The sequence below is a fragment of the Lissotriton helveticus genome, chromosome 10 (assembly GCF_964261635.1).
Source record: "Lissotriton helveticus chromosome 10, aLisHel1.1, whole genome shotgun sequence".
NCBI classification, from domain to species: Eukaryota; Metazoa; Chordata; class Amphibia; order Caudata; family Salamandridae; genus Lissotriton; species Lissotriton helveticus.
Window position 1 is genome coordinate 661,136,351 of NC_136071.1, and position 12,356 is coordinate 661,148,706.

General features: G+C 44.1%; 1 long non-coding RNA gene across 1 annotated transcript in view; it reads left to right on the top strand.

Moving 5' to 3' along the window:
* Positions 1–582: 582 nt before the first annotated feature.
* LOC144785442 (uncharacterized) overlaps positions 583–12,356 on the top strand; it is a 99,694-nt gene continuing 87,920 nt past the window's right edge. Inside the window, exons 1-2 of the long non-coding RNA XR_013601887.1 lie at positions 583–799; positions 1,345–1,408. This is a non-coding gene — a long non-coding RNA (uncharacterized LOC144785442). The remainder of the gene's footprint in view (positions 800–1,344; positions 1,409–12,356) is intronic.

Here is a 12,356-nt window from a genome sequence, read left to right on the forward strand (position 1 = left end):
GTACTTGATGAGGGGAAAGAAGTAAACCCTCTTAATCATTAAGAAAATTCTGAGGTCAAGTCACAGTGGACCTTTAAATATCTTTTTAATGCCGTGCTATGCTACATTGACTTTGCCAGCATTGTATTTCAACATTCCGTTGTGTCAAAGCACTTTTTCAAATATTCACCGATTATAGAACCGGTTTTGATCATGTTTGCCTTCACCTGGTATAATTCTTGAACTTTGACACTCCTATCATACTTTTTTCAGCATTGCTTCATTGAATACTGACACTCTCCATTTATATATGGCTGTTTTCCATTTCATGGATACCGCTGAGATCCACTGTGACTTGACCTCAGAATTTTCTTAATGATTAAGAGGGTTTACTTCTTTCCCCTCATCAAGTACAGGCACCACGTATAATAATATTTTTTTTAAACCATCGCGCCACCCTGATTGATGGGTTTGTACTTTATGTATCAAAACTAATACCGACGCCTTCATTCAGCTGAGCACAGGCACGAGGGTATAGTGTTCTCTCTGAACACTACCGCGCATGCGTCTCCTGATTAGTGCCAGTACTGCATAATTGTGTTTAGCTCGGCTCCTAATTAACTCACTGCTGACTACCGGAGTCGGGGTTTTTCCTACAATGTACTGAGACAGACTTGATCGGTGATCTTGCGATCTTATGGCCTCTATGCCTGCTTTAATTGGCGGACGAGTGGAACAGCCCTTATATAAAAACGTGTCCGTCGGACCCTTCGGCGCCTCCCCTTCCGCTCGGATCGGAGCATGGGGTACCGACGGATAGGTAAGTTTAACGAGAGCGTATACAGATTAACTTGCAGCGCGCTTGTCTTTGAGATGAGTAGTACCGATAGTGAGTGGTTTTCAGTTTTAGTTGTAGTGAAGGTTTTGCAGTAATGTTTTCAGACTGTGTTTTGGGTCCGTCTGGTACTCTTTAGACTTGGGCCGGTTTCTGTTACACAACGTAGCAGTTTGTGCTACATACAGCATTGGTCACTAGGCAACATATGTGAGCCAACGGCATTAATAATAATAATTATTGTAGTTTTCCCACCTGGGGTTCTTATCCATCACAGGTACCCAGGACTATTTATTATATTAGCATATCACTACATATTACATTAGCAATGGTCATACTTTTTTGTTTTCCCAGGCCTCTTATGTGAGGCTTCACTTTTCCATCAATTGTGGCAATTAAGTGACAGTGGGAGTTCCCTGGCGGGTTGGATAGTAGTCTATCTCAGTTCAACTGGGTTTAGTGTTTGTAGAGCGATTCGGCTGGACACAGCAGGATGGTGCACTAACTGTGTCCTTTTCTTTACACATCAGAGCGGGGCCTCAATTTCCCGAACAGTTGCCGGGCGAGGTGAGGTCTTCACCCACACAAAGCTGGGTGAGTATCACTATTAGGAAATGCCTCTTAGTGGTCAAGCTAATATACTTTATGGTTGTGCAGAACGCAAATTGTTCCTGCAGGTGTTTACTGTTTTGGTGGGGTGCGAGGTGTTATGCGGATACATGTGCGTAAATCGATATATGGTATTTTTGTTTTTTGACAGGAAGAAGACTTTTTCCCGTGATCAGTGGACACTGGGGTTCCAAGGTTTGAGGGGCAGATATGATTTGTTTAAGTATATCACATGATATTGATTCAATTCATTCCCTCTTACGTATGTATATACCCCCCATTTTGTTTTGCAGTAGTTTATTATGTTTTATAAGGTCCTGAGGAAAGCTGGAGCAATACTCCTTCTAGCTGAAACTAGTCGACCACTTTGCACAGCGCCATAATGTAGTCTTACTCACCCACTACCAGGCGTGTTTTTAATCTTGACACCTAGACTAATAGCTGTTTTTCAATCTAGGTAGTCAATTTTAGCAAGCACTTCTTCACCAGCACTGCACTTTTTTCAACTTTTTTTCATCTAATTTTCAGAGAACTACTGTGGCTGAAATTGCCGCCCTCCATGTATGCAACGCCACTTGAAAGTGTAGGCGTTGTTTGGAGCAACCACTAATTCCCATATGATGATATGCCGCCAAATGGGTGGTCTGATGGTTTTTTTTCAGCCCAGCAGGACTCAATATTCTTTTTTCGCATTTCTGTATTCATGTTACTCTCGCACGCCTTTCCAATCAGTACACCACTTGTGACCTGGTCTTCTCTCTTTGTTGTTTCATGCCATGGCTGAGCGCCTGTGAGTATGGCATAAGCATAGAAACTGAGGGGGGTGGGGTCAAGAGGAATTTATACCCCCAGATTTTGGAGTGGGAGCACAGGGGACAATATCCACTCCCCAGATTTTGAAGTGAAAATCGAAAATTAAACATGGCAGAACGAACATGCAGTGGTGGCTCCTCCACTAAGGGGGAGGAGCGTCACCCCACTACTCAAAAAGGAAACTAAAATGATAATAACGTATAGTTATTATCAATTTATTTTCCCTATTGCAGTCAGTGGCGGGCGGGGCTGGCCAGAGAAGGGGAGGAGTAGTATTCACTTCCCATGTGTGCATGAACTGTTTGGTCGGACAGTTCATGTGCGCTTTGCATGTTCCTACCAGTCTGCATTACACTACCTGGTCAGGAACATGCACAGGCTCTTTGTTCCAGTCTGAGCGCAGATCCACGGCACACATACCAATCATAACGCTGCATTGGAGCAGTGATTGGCTCAGGGGAGCCTGTCTGCCCTGGTGCTCCTTGCTGCCGGCCGGGACAGGAAGATTAAGAGGATGGAGGAGAGGCGGCTGCCAGCCATTTTTAAAATTATATTCCTCTCCCTCACCATCCCCGTCTGGTAGCAGCCGCTACTCAGGACACGTATCGCTGAAGCAATATTGCATAACATAGCAACAGTCTCCTTGAAGCCCTGCAACTTGAGGAGAAAAACTCTCTAACGGTCATTCAGGTGTTGTGCCTCTCCTATAATCACTATGACCCTCATTTAAATATAGGCTGGTCGTTCGTTTCTCCATCACCCCGACAGAGGTGCTGTTCACCTAATTTAGAAATGACCATCAAGCTGGCGGCCATTTCTAAAGCATTGGCAGGAATCGCTCTCAATGTTGTTTACAGTTTGGTGCATGGGTCTGTCAACATGACAAAGCCCTTCACCAAACTGTTTTCTTCTTTATTTTCAAAAAGACAATCCTGAAGCGGGATTTACTTTTTTAAATATAAAATAAAATGCCCCCCCCTGCAACGTAGTCATCTGGGGAGCATATTGGGGGTTTCGCTGCCTCTTGCAGCCAGAGTTTTCCTGACAGTGTCCGGACCGGCAGTGAAAACTGGCCTCTAGTAAGGCACGGCCAGTGCAGGTAAGAGCGGTGGAGCCCGGTCGAGGTTTTGACAGACGACGGTGAGGGAAAATGTATTATTTATTTAATTTTCCCTCTTGGTCATCTGCCGAATCCCCCGCCAACCCGGCCCCACCGCCCTATTGCTCTTACCTGCATGGGCTGCGGCTGCCTCTAGTCCAAGCCATCTAAATTCCGTTGGCGGAATTAGAGGTCTGCCTCCCACACCCCTTACTCCAAAGGGGCATCGGAGGGGGTTTCATCACAGCAGAGATGTGATTAAACCTAAGGCCCACCCGCTTGTAAGTTTGGCAGGTGCACCTTTATCTTGGCGGGATCTATACTCAGTCTGCAATATTTTCAATAAATGTCACTCAATTCCGCAATGTAATCTTATGTTTTTAATTGAGACATTGAGAAATGTAGAAAAATAATTTTGGAAAAATGTAAAGTGTTTATCATTTTTTTTCATGACATTTGTTGCTTGATTTGCATCTTTTGATGGCTCACTCCATGTTTTGGCTCACAGAAACTAGCAAGACACCTGGTTCTTCCAAAGGCCGTCTGTGTCCCCCTAAAAAATTAGGGTCTCCGACGCCATTGCCAAAAGGGTTAAGGTCTTACAGTTTCTATATGATGGGCATGCCTGGAACGCGTGGCCCACTAAGTAATATCAAGCTATTTTGCTATTGGTCATTTCCAGTGGGGGGAAGGAGTTTTTTTTCATTTTCAGTATTTTCAGCTTAGATTTATCACTTTTATCGTAAGTCCATTTTAGTAAGATTGAGGTGCTAGTGTATACATTTACAATATATGCATGACGCTATTTAATTTCCTTGTTGTCATATCCTGTGTTGTCATTGATATCAGAGGTCGTATAACACTTACTGTGGTGTCATCAAATATTCTAACTAATTCTATTCCTTACCATTGAGTCCATTTTGTTCAAGGGGTGCCTTGGTGGGGAAGAGGGGCCTGCAACATCTCATGCTCAGGTCTTTTGTAGGAGTTGTGGATAGTGGTAAGGCAGGGTTGAGTCTTAAGAGGTAAAGTCTGGTGTAGAAAGGAAGACTTTTTCCTGCATTCCTGGAGAAGTCAGAGTTTACCCCATTTTCTCTCCCTGATTCCTGGGTAACTCCGGGGTGTACAGTAAAGGCTGCTGGCTTCTTGGGGGTAGGCAAGTTGCTGTTAACAAGCAAGGATGTTTTTTCATGCTCATTTCAGGTGAGCAGTGGTGGCCACCACTAACAAAGGGTGGTGAGGCGGGTGGGGGAGCATGGTGGCAGAGAGTGCAAGGGTTAATAGTCGCTCCTGCTGGCCTTTTCCTAGTCCCAGCAGCCCCTGGGACAGACTCCAATCCAATCCCCATGCTGCAGAGCAGCACGATTTGCCTGAGCAAGCAGGAAAGATGGTCCGCTCAGGCCATGGAGTCTGTGGGGTTTCTCTATCCCGGCTGTTGAATGCAGCCAGGAAGGAGAAACCTAAGTGGGCATGTGTGTTTTGGTACGGCCTGAGACAGCCGGCCAAACAAATACGCATACTTAAGGAGTGCACAATCACTCCTTCTCCCCCCTCCCATGCCCCCCCCATGCACAAGCTGGCTCAGCAAACGAAAAATAAAATTATGCTAGAGCATCTGCACCAGGCAGTGGTGTGACACTCTTCCACCATTGGGGAGGAGCCGCCACTGCTGCTGAGACAGATCCGAAAAAGTGGTTTCTGTTTTTGTTATTTTTGCTGCTGGAGGGACAGGTTTGCATTGTTGGTGCTCTGTAGGCTGGGGACTACTTTAAAGGGGCAGAGGAGTAAAGTGGCATGCAGTGGCGAAGAGTGGAAAGCCGTAGAGTGAAGTGGAGTGTCGTAAAGTGGAATGTGGTGAAGTAGAGTGGAGTGGTGTTGAGTGGAGTAGAGTGTCATGGAGTGGAATGGCGTGACAGAGTGGAGTAATGTAGAGTGGCATAGATAGGCGTAGAGTGGTGTGAGTGGAGTGGCATAGAGTAGAGTGGTGAGTGGAATGTTGTGCAGTAGAGTGGAGTGGCATAGAGTGGAGTAGAGTGCCGTAGTGCCGACTATTGTAGAGTGGAGTGGCATAGAGTGGAGTAGTGTGGAATGGCATAGGGTGAAGTGCCATAGTCTGGAGGGGCATAGAGTGGAGTGGAGTGGAGTGTCATTGGGTGGAGTAGAGTGTCGTAGAGTAGAATGTCATAGAGTGGAGTGGCATAGAGTGGAGTAGTGTAGAGTGAAGTAGAGTGGAATGGATTAGAGTGGAGTGTTGTAGAGTGGCATATATTGGACTAAAGTGTCGTAGAGTGGAGTAGAATGGAACAGAGTGTAGTATTGTAGAGTTGAATAACATACAGTGGATAGAGTGGCGTGGTGTGGCGTAGAGTGGTGTGGCAAACAGTGGCATGGCATAGAGTGGCGTAAAGTAGCATGGAGTGCAGTGCGTGGTTTTGAGTGTCAGAGAGTGTTGCAGAGTAGAGTGTTGTACAGTGGGGGGAAGTAGAGTGGAGTGGAGTAGAATGTCGTAAAGTGGAGTGCCTTAGAGTGGAGTGGGTGTAGAGTGGAGTGGCGTAGAGTTGAGTAAAGTGGTCTGTAGTGTCACGGAATGGAGTGGTGTACAGTGGAGTAGAGTGTTGTAGAGTGGAGTGGGGTGTGGTGTGGTAGAGTGGCTTAAAGTGGAGTAGTGTAGAGTGGTGTGTAGTGTTGTAGAGTGGAGTGGCATAGAGTAGAGTGGCATATAATTGAATGGTGTAGAGTGGAGTAGAGTGTTGTAGAGTGGAGCAGAGTGATGTAGCGTGGAGTGCTGCAGAGTAGAGTATAGTGTCATACAGTGCAAAGGCACAGAGTGGAGTAGAGTGGAGTGATGTAGAGTGGAACGGCAAAGGTGGAGTGGCATAGAGGAGAGTGGTGTAGAGGGGAGTTGAGTGGAGTGGTATAAAGTGGAATAGAGTAGAGTGGAGTGGTATAGAGTGGCGTAGAGTGAAGTAGTACAGAGTGAAGTAGAGTGTCAGAGTTGAGTGGCATAGAGTGGAGTGGGATCGCACAGAGTGGAGTGGCGCAGAGTGGAGTGGTGTAGTTTGGAGTAGGGCGAAGTGGCGTAAAGTGGAATGGAGTAGAGTGGAGTGATGTAGAGTGGCATAGAGTGGAGTGGAGTACAGGGTCGTAGAGAGGAGTGGCGTAGAGTGGCGTATGCATGGTGCCATAGTCCACTGCCATTACAGACTACACACTTTCACTTGAAATTACCTTTACATTTGTACAGACATACAGATTTACTGATAAAACTATACAACACACAAACGATAATGTGTGGAAATTGGCATCACCTAGTTGATTGATTTGTTTCGATCACATTAAAATATTAGTTTCCACGGCACTTCAGAATTACAAATAAATGTGCTTCATTTGTACAGTTATTATACTGGCATTTACATTTTGTTAAGTGCTAGAAACAAATAACATCCTGCAGCCTTTCCTTTCATACAGCAAGACTGTCACATAAATCCTCTCACTTTGCAGTCAGCGAAAGAAAAGTAAACACTAACCTCTCTCTGAAGACAGAGCCTAACATTTTACCTCTGTCTCACCAGAAGATCTGTAACACATTCGGTCCAACAACCCATCCCACCCCTCGCCTACACACACCACACCACAGTTCCCAAGAAGAACAATATAGACAAATATCACAACAATAAGTCCACAGCTGCGACCAAGAAAAACATTAGACTGGGGAGTCACTGACAACCAGCCACTCAATTGGGTCAGGGCTAGCAGGCTGTACAAGGAAGGACAGGTCGACACCCCTGTATTTTGCCCACCTAGTCCAAATTTTTCCATGTTTCTGTGGGCGCCCCCATGTCTGAAATACCGCCTCCTCAGCCGACATACGTTTGTCTAAGACCGTTTTCCATGCCGCCACCCCAGGAGGGCAAGGAGATTTCCAATGCTGCGCAATGTCACGCTTGGCCAAGGTGAGGCCTAGGAACAGAAGACGTTTCTTATATCTGTTTCCCCCGATGTCTTCCGTGCCATAAAGAAGTGTAAGTCTAGGGTCTGGCGGGATGTCCCTACCCAACACCCTCCTCAGACAAGACAACACACCCGACCAAAACTGTTGTAGTGCGTCGCATCCCCAGACGGTGTGGAGAAACGACCCATCCTCAGAGTTACAGCGGAGGCATGTAGGGGACTGAATAGCTCCCATCTTCCACAGGCGAAGGCGAGTGTAATATATTCTGTGTATGTATTTAAACTGAATCAGCTTGCACCTAGAGGAGACAGCAGCAAATTTAGGGCTGGCAAGGGCCTCTGTCCAATCATCGTCTGTTAGGGCCGGTAAATCTGCCTCCCACGCTGCCCTAGTATTATGTATGGTTGTCGTGGAGTGTGTAGTCAAAGTTTGATAGATTTTATGGATTTTGTGTCCTTCCAGATCCCTCAGTAACAGTCTACCCTCCAGTGGGTGGAATTTGGGCAGGGGCTCAAGGTGCTTTATCAGGGGGGACAGGGCATGGCGGAGCTGAAGGTACTTATGAAACTGAGATTTATGCAGGTCAAACTCCTCATGCAGCCTCTGAAAAGATTTGGGTGTGCGCCCACGCATCACGTCTCCCAGCATAGATATTCCTATAATATCCCACCTGTGAAATCCGGTTCGAGTGGAGATGGGCCGGAGGCGCGTGCCCTGCCAAATGGGAGTCACGCCCATCAACATGCCCCACCAGCCCATGATCCGGGACACACGTCTCCAAACCTTAAGTACAGTACGGCAGGCCGGGCGAAGGGCTTCTAATTATACTCTGTTTTTAACCCATGGAGACAGATTTTCCCTTTCTTTTCAAAGTCTTGGGACATAGCAGCATGAGTCTTGCCAGTTGCAACAAAATCTTCTCTCTCAGCCCATTTAGGTATCTGAGGTTTAGGTTCAGTAGCCCTTCTATGGAAATCCTGTCTCCTTTTCTCTACTAAATTCAAAAATATATTTTCTTCTTCATGTAACTTACAGGTAAATTGTGCTTATGTGCTGAAGCTATATCTATTGTCTTCATTGTTAGAAAATATTCACCCATAAATTGCGAATGTCTACTGCTAAGGACGAGGTTCATGTTTTTACGCAAGGGAATTTCTGAAAATAGTTAATCTATATTAAAATAATAATACTGTAATTTTCCAGTTCTATAAAATAAACTCGATAAAATACTACATGAAATACCATAGGTCAATGATAAATGATGATATGTTACTCCTTCTGCTACAGATGTCGGCAATTTCATACATACATAACAATCACTAACTTCCATGGTTTCTACATAATGTACTAACAGATTAGCGAAAACATTTAAATCTGTGTCATTTTTATACCTACTGTGATGTAGATCTGTCTCATCTGGTGCTTCTAATTCCACTCTGTCTTGCTTAATGTTAGCTACCTTTCCGTGTGCACTAGTGCTATTCTGTTTATTGGCAGGCATTAGATGAGGAATGGCTATTGTCAGTCCTAACCACACTATGAGCACTAAAAATAGGCTACAAATGCTTTTTCTACAGCATCTCTTTATACAATTTCGTTTCGGTTTTCCAGCAGCTCTATTATCAGCCATTTTACCCCTCTTTGTAACTTTTGTACCGAATTCAACTTGTGGATCTATTTTCTTCAAGTTGGTCTCGCTTCTTTATCAATTGGATCAACTTCTAATTCTTCATCACTTTCTCCACATATTTCTAGATTCTCAAAATCCTCAAGAATTACATATGTCCATTCAGGACCCCTGCATTTATTATTCAGTCTTTGCAATCGTGGACTTCTCCTTCTTGGCTTTTTAGTAGATGGTCCAGATTGGCTTGTTACTTCATTTACTTGGTCAGGTTCTTCATTTATTGAATAAGGCGATATTGCAGTCTCTCGATAACACTACGCCAAGTATCACCTTTTCTGAGTCTTTTAGCTGGCATTGTGCTTTCAGTTTCTTCAATTGCTCTTTTATTTTCGCTGATTTGTGGCACAATTCGATTATTTCCATCTTCTGAATTCCTCTCTATCTGACCCGGTCCAGGGCTTATTATCTCTGCTGTTTCTACCTGGATGTGTTCTTCGCTATACTGACCCTGTTCAGGAATTTGTTTGCTTTGACTTTGTTCTCCTTTTTCTTCCTGAACTTGTTTTCTTTACCTAACTGGTCCTGCTCAGGTCTTATAATTTCTTGATTGTCTTCTGCTTGAACGTTTTCTCTAGTACCTATCTGTCCCTCCTCAGACTCACAAGTGTTGCTTCTATTTGCTTCTGTCTGGGTACATTGTTTTTTCCTTATCTGGTCCACCTCAGATTTAATGTTAGCTTTTTTTCTGTAATCTGATTGTGTTCTTCTATTCCTGTCTCATCCTCACTATCACTGTCTGTCTAGATAAGTTTGGCTTCTTTTTCTCACAGTTATTTCAGGTATGTCTACTATTGGGATCCAGTCATCCTGACTAGTGCTAGGTTGTTCTTGATCAGCTATTTCAGAATCAATTGTCTGTGATTCTTCAGCTGTACAACCATCAGCCCTCTCAACCACTTGAGATTCTGTTTCGTCAGGTGTTGGTATCCTTTTCGTGTGGCTGGCATGTATCTAATTAGGCAGACCTGCACATTTTACAGCTGTTGTTGTAACCAATATAACCTGATGTGGCTTTCCCCACCTTGGTGCTAGGCACGATTCTCAAGTGTGATCTTTCACTACTACCCAAGTCACCAGGATTCAGATCATGTGCTTGGTTCGACTGCCTGGCAACAGCGTCTTCCCCACCCTGGTGAGAGATAGAACACACTTGGTCAGCCAACTCTTTGCAATACTCCAGTACCAAATCATCAGTTATATTCAACAGCTTGTGTCCTGGTATACATGCTTGCCTCATTGCCCTCCCCATGAGTATCTCATGGGGACTCAAGCCTGTATTCTTGTCTGGAATGCTTCTGAGTCCCATCAGGACAAGAGGTAAAGCATCAGACCACTCAAGTGGGGTGGATGCACACACTTTTCCCAGTCTTGACTTGATTGTGCCACTCAATTGTTCTACCATTCCAGAAGCCTCTGGGCGGTATGCACAGTGCAGCTTTTGCTCAATTTTAAATGCTTCACAAATTAATCGAATTATTTCATTATTAAAATGAGACCCTTGGTCTGATTCAATAGTTACTGGAAAACCAAACCTAGGAATGAGTTCTCCTAATAGGAGTTTGGCCACTGTCAAGCTGTCTTTTCTCCTGGTAGGGTATGCTTCCACCCACTTGGAAAATAAACAAACAATGACAAGTGCATATTTTAATCCCCGACAAGCAGGTAATTGAATGAAATCAATCTGAAGTCTTATAAATGGTCCCTCAGCTTTCCCAATCTTTCCTGGACAAACTACAGTTTTCCTGCCTATTCTTTCCCATTCCTCCTTTTCTTTTGTTTCTGCTTCATTTTGTAATTCTCTCACTTCCTCCCATGTTCCTTTGCCCCCAAGTAGCATAAGTTGGCAGCGGATTCCACATGCATCAATTTTCTTGTTTATTGCTATTTTGTATTTTGCACAATGTTGGGCAACTTGGTCAGCATAACGATTACCAGCTGTCACTTTATCATTTCCTGATTGGTAAGCAGCACACTTGACCACAGCCACTTCTTTTGGTAATTGAATTGCTTCAATTATTATTTTACAAAATGTCCATTCTTAATAGGGGTGCCTGAAGAAGTCATGAAATCCCTTTGCACCCAGAGTTGGCCAAAGTCATGCACAACCCCGTAACTATACTGGCTATCAGTGTAAATAGTTTCTCTCCAATTTTTCCCAATTTTGCAAGCTTTGATTAAAGCTACCAATTTGGCTAATTGTGCAGACTTGACTCCTGGTAAATAGGATGCTTAGACTATTCCAGCCAATGTACATACAGCATAAGCAGCACTCAATCCAACTTCATCGTGGCACATACACAAGCCATCTACAAACAGCTCATGTTCTGCATTCTTTAAAATGTTCTTCTTGTATGTCTGGTCGAGGTTTGGTGCTTAGTTCAGTCACATCGAGGCATTCATGCTCGACCTCATCTCTTACTTCTTCAAAAGGTGAATCAGGTAACAGAGTTGCAGGGTTTAAGACAGTAATCTGACTACCGTTACATTTTCAGCACCTAGTATAACTCGCTCATACTTAGTCAGCCGACTAGGAGTAAGGTACTGTGTTCGGGTTCCTGTCAGTAAAATCACAACTGCATGTGGGACATAGACTGTTACAGGGTGTCCCATTATCATTGATTCTCTTTGTTCCAGACTCATACATGTTGCAGTTACAGCTTTTAGGCACCCTGGCAATGCAGATGCCACTGGGTCCAATGTAGCAGAGAAATATGCCACAGGACGTCGCATTAAGCCATGTGTCTGTGTTAGGACTGAGAGTGCAAAATTGTCTCTCACATCACAGAATAATGCAAATTCTTTTGAATAGTCTGGCATACCTAACGCAGGTGCTTCGCACAGAGAGTTACGTAATTTCAAAAAGGCTGTCATGCTTTCATCATCCCACTCTACTGGATCTCTTGCTCTCTTGTTTGTCAATTGTATCAATGGTTTGGCTAGTACTGCAAATCCCTCAATCCACTGTCTGTCATATCCTACGACTCCAAGAAACATCCTTATTTCTTTCTGAGTCTGAGGTAACTTCATCTTTCTAATTATTGTGATTCTTTCTGAAGTCACTCTTCTGACCCCTCTTTTTATTTGGTGTCCCAAATATTTGACCGAAGTTGTGCAAAATTGCAATTTCTCTGGCGATACCTTAAGTCCAGCTTCAGCCAGGTGATTCAATAATGCAATTGAATCAATGACACAATCATTTCGGGTTTTTGAGGCGACTAATAAGTCGTCTATGTACTGCACCAAAACAGACTGTCGAGGCAACACCAACGATTCAAGAAATGTTTTCAAAATCTGATTAAAAATGGATGGACTTTCTGTGTATCCTTGAGGAACACGATTCCAAACATAAACATGTTCGTCAAATTTAAACGAAAATAAAAAC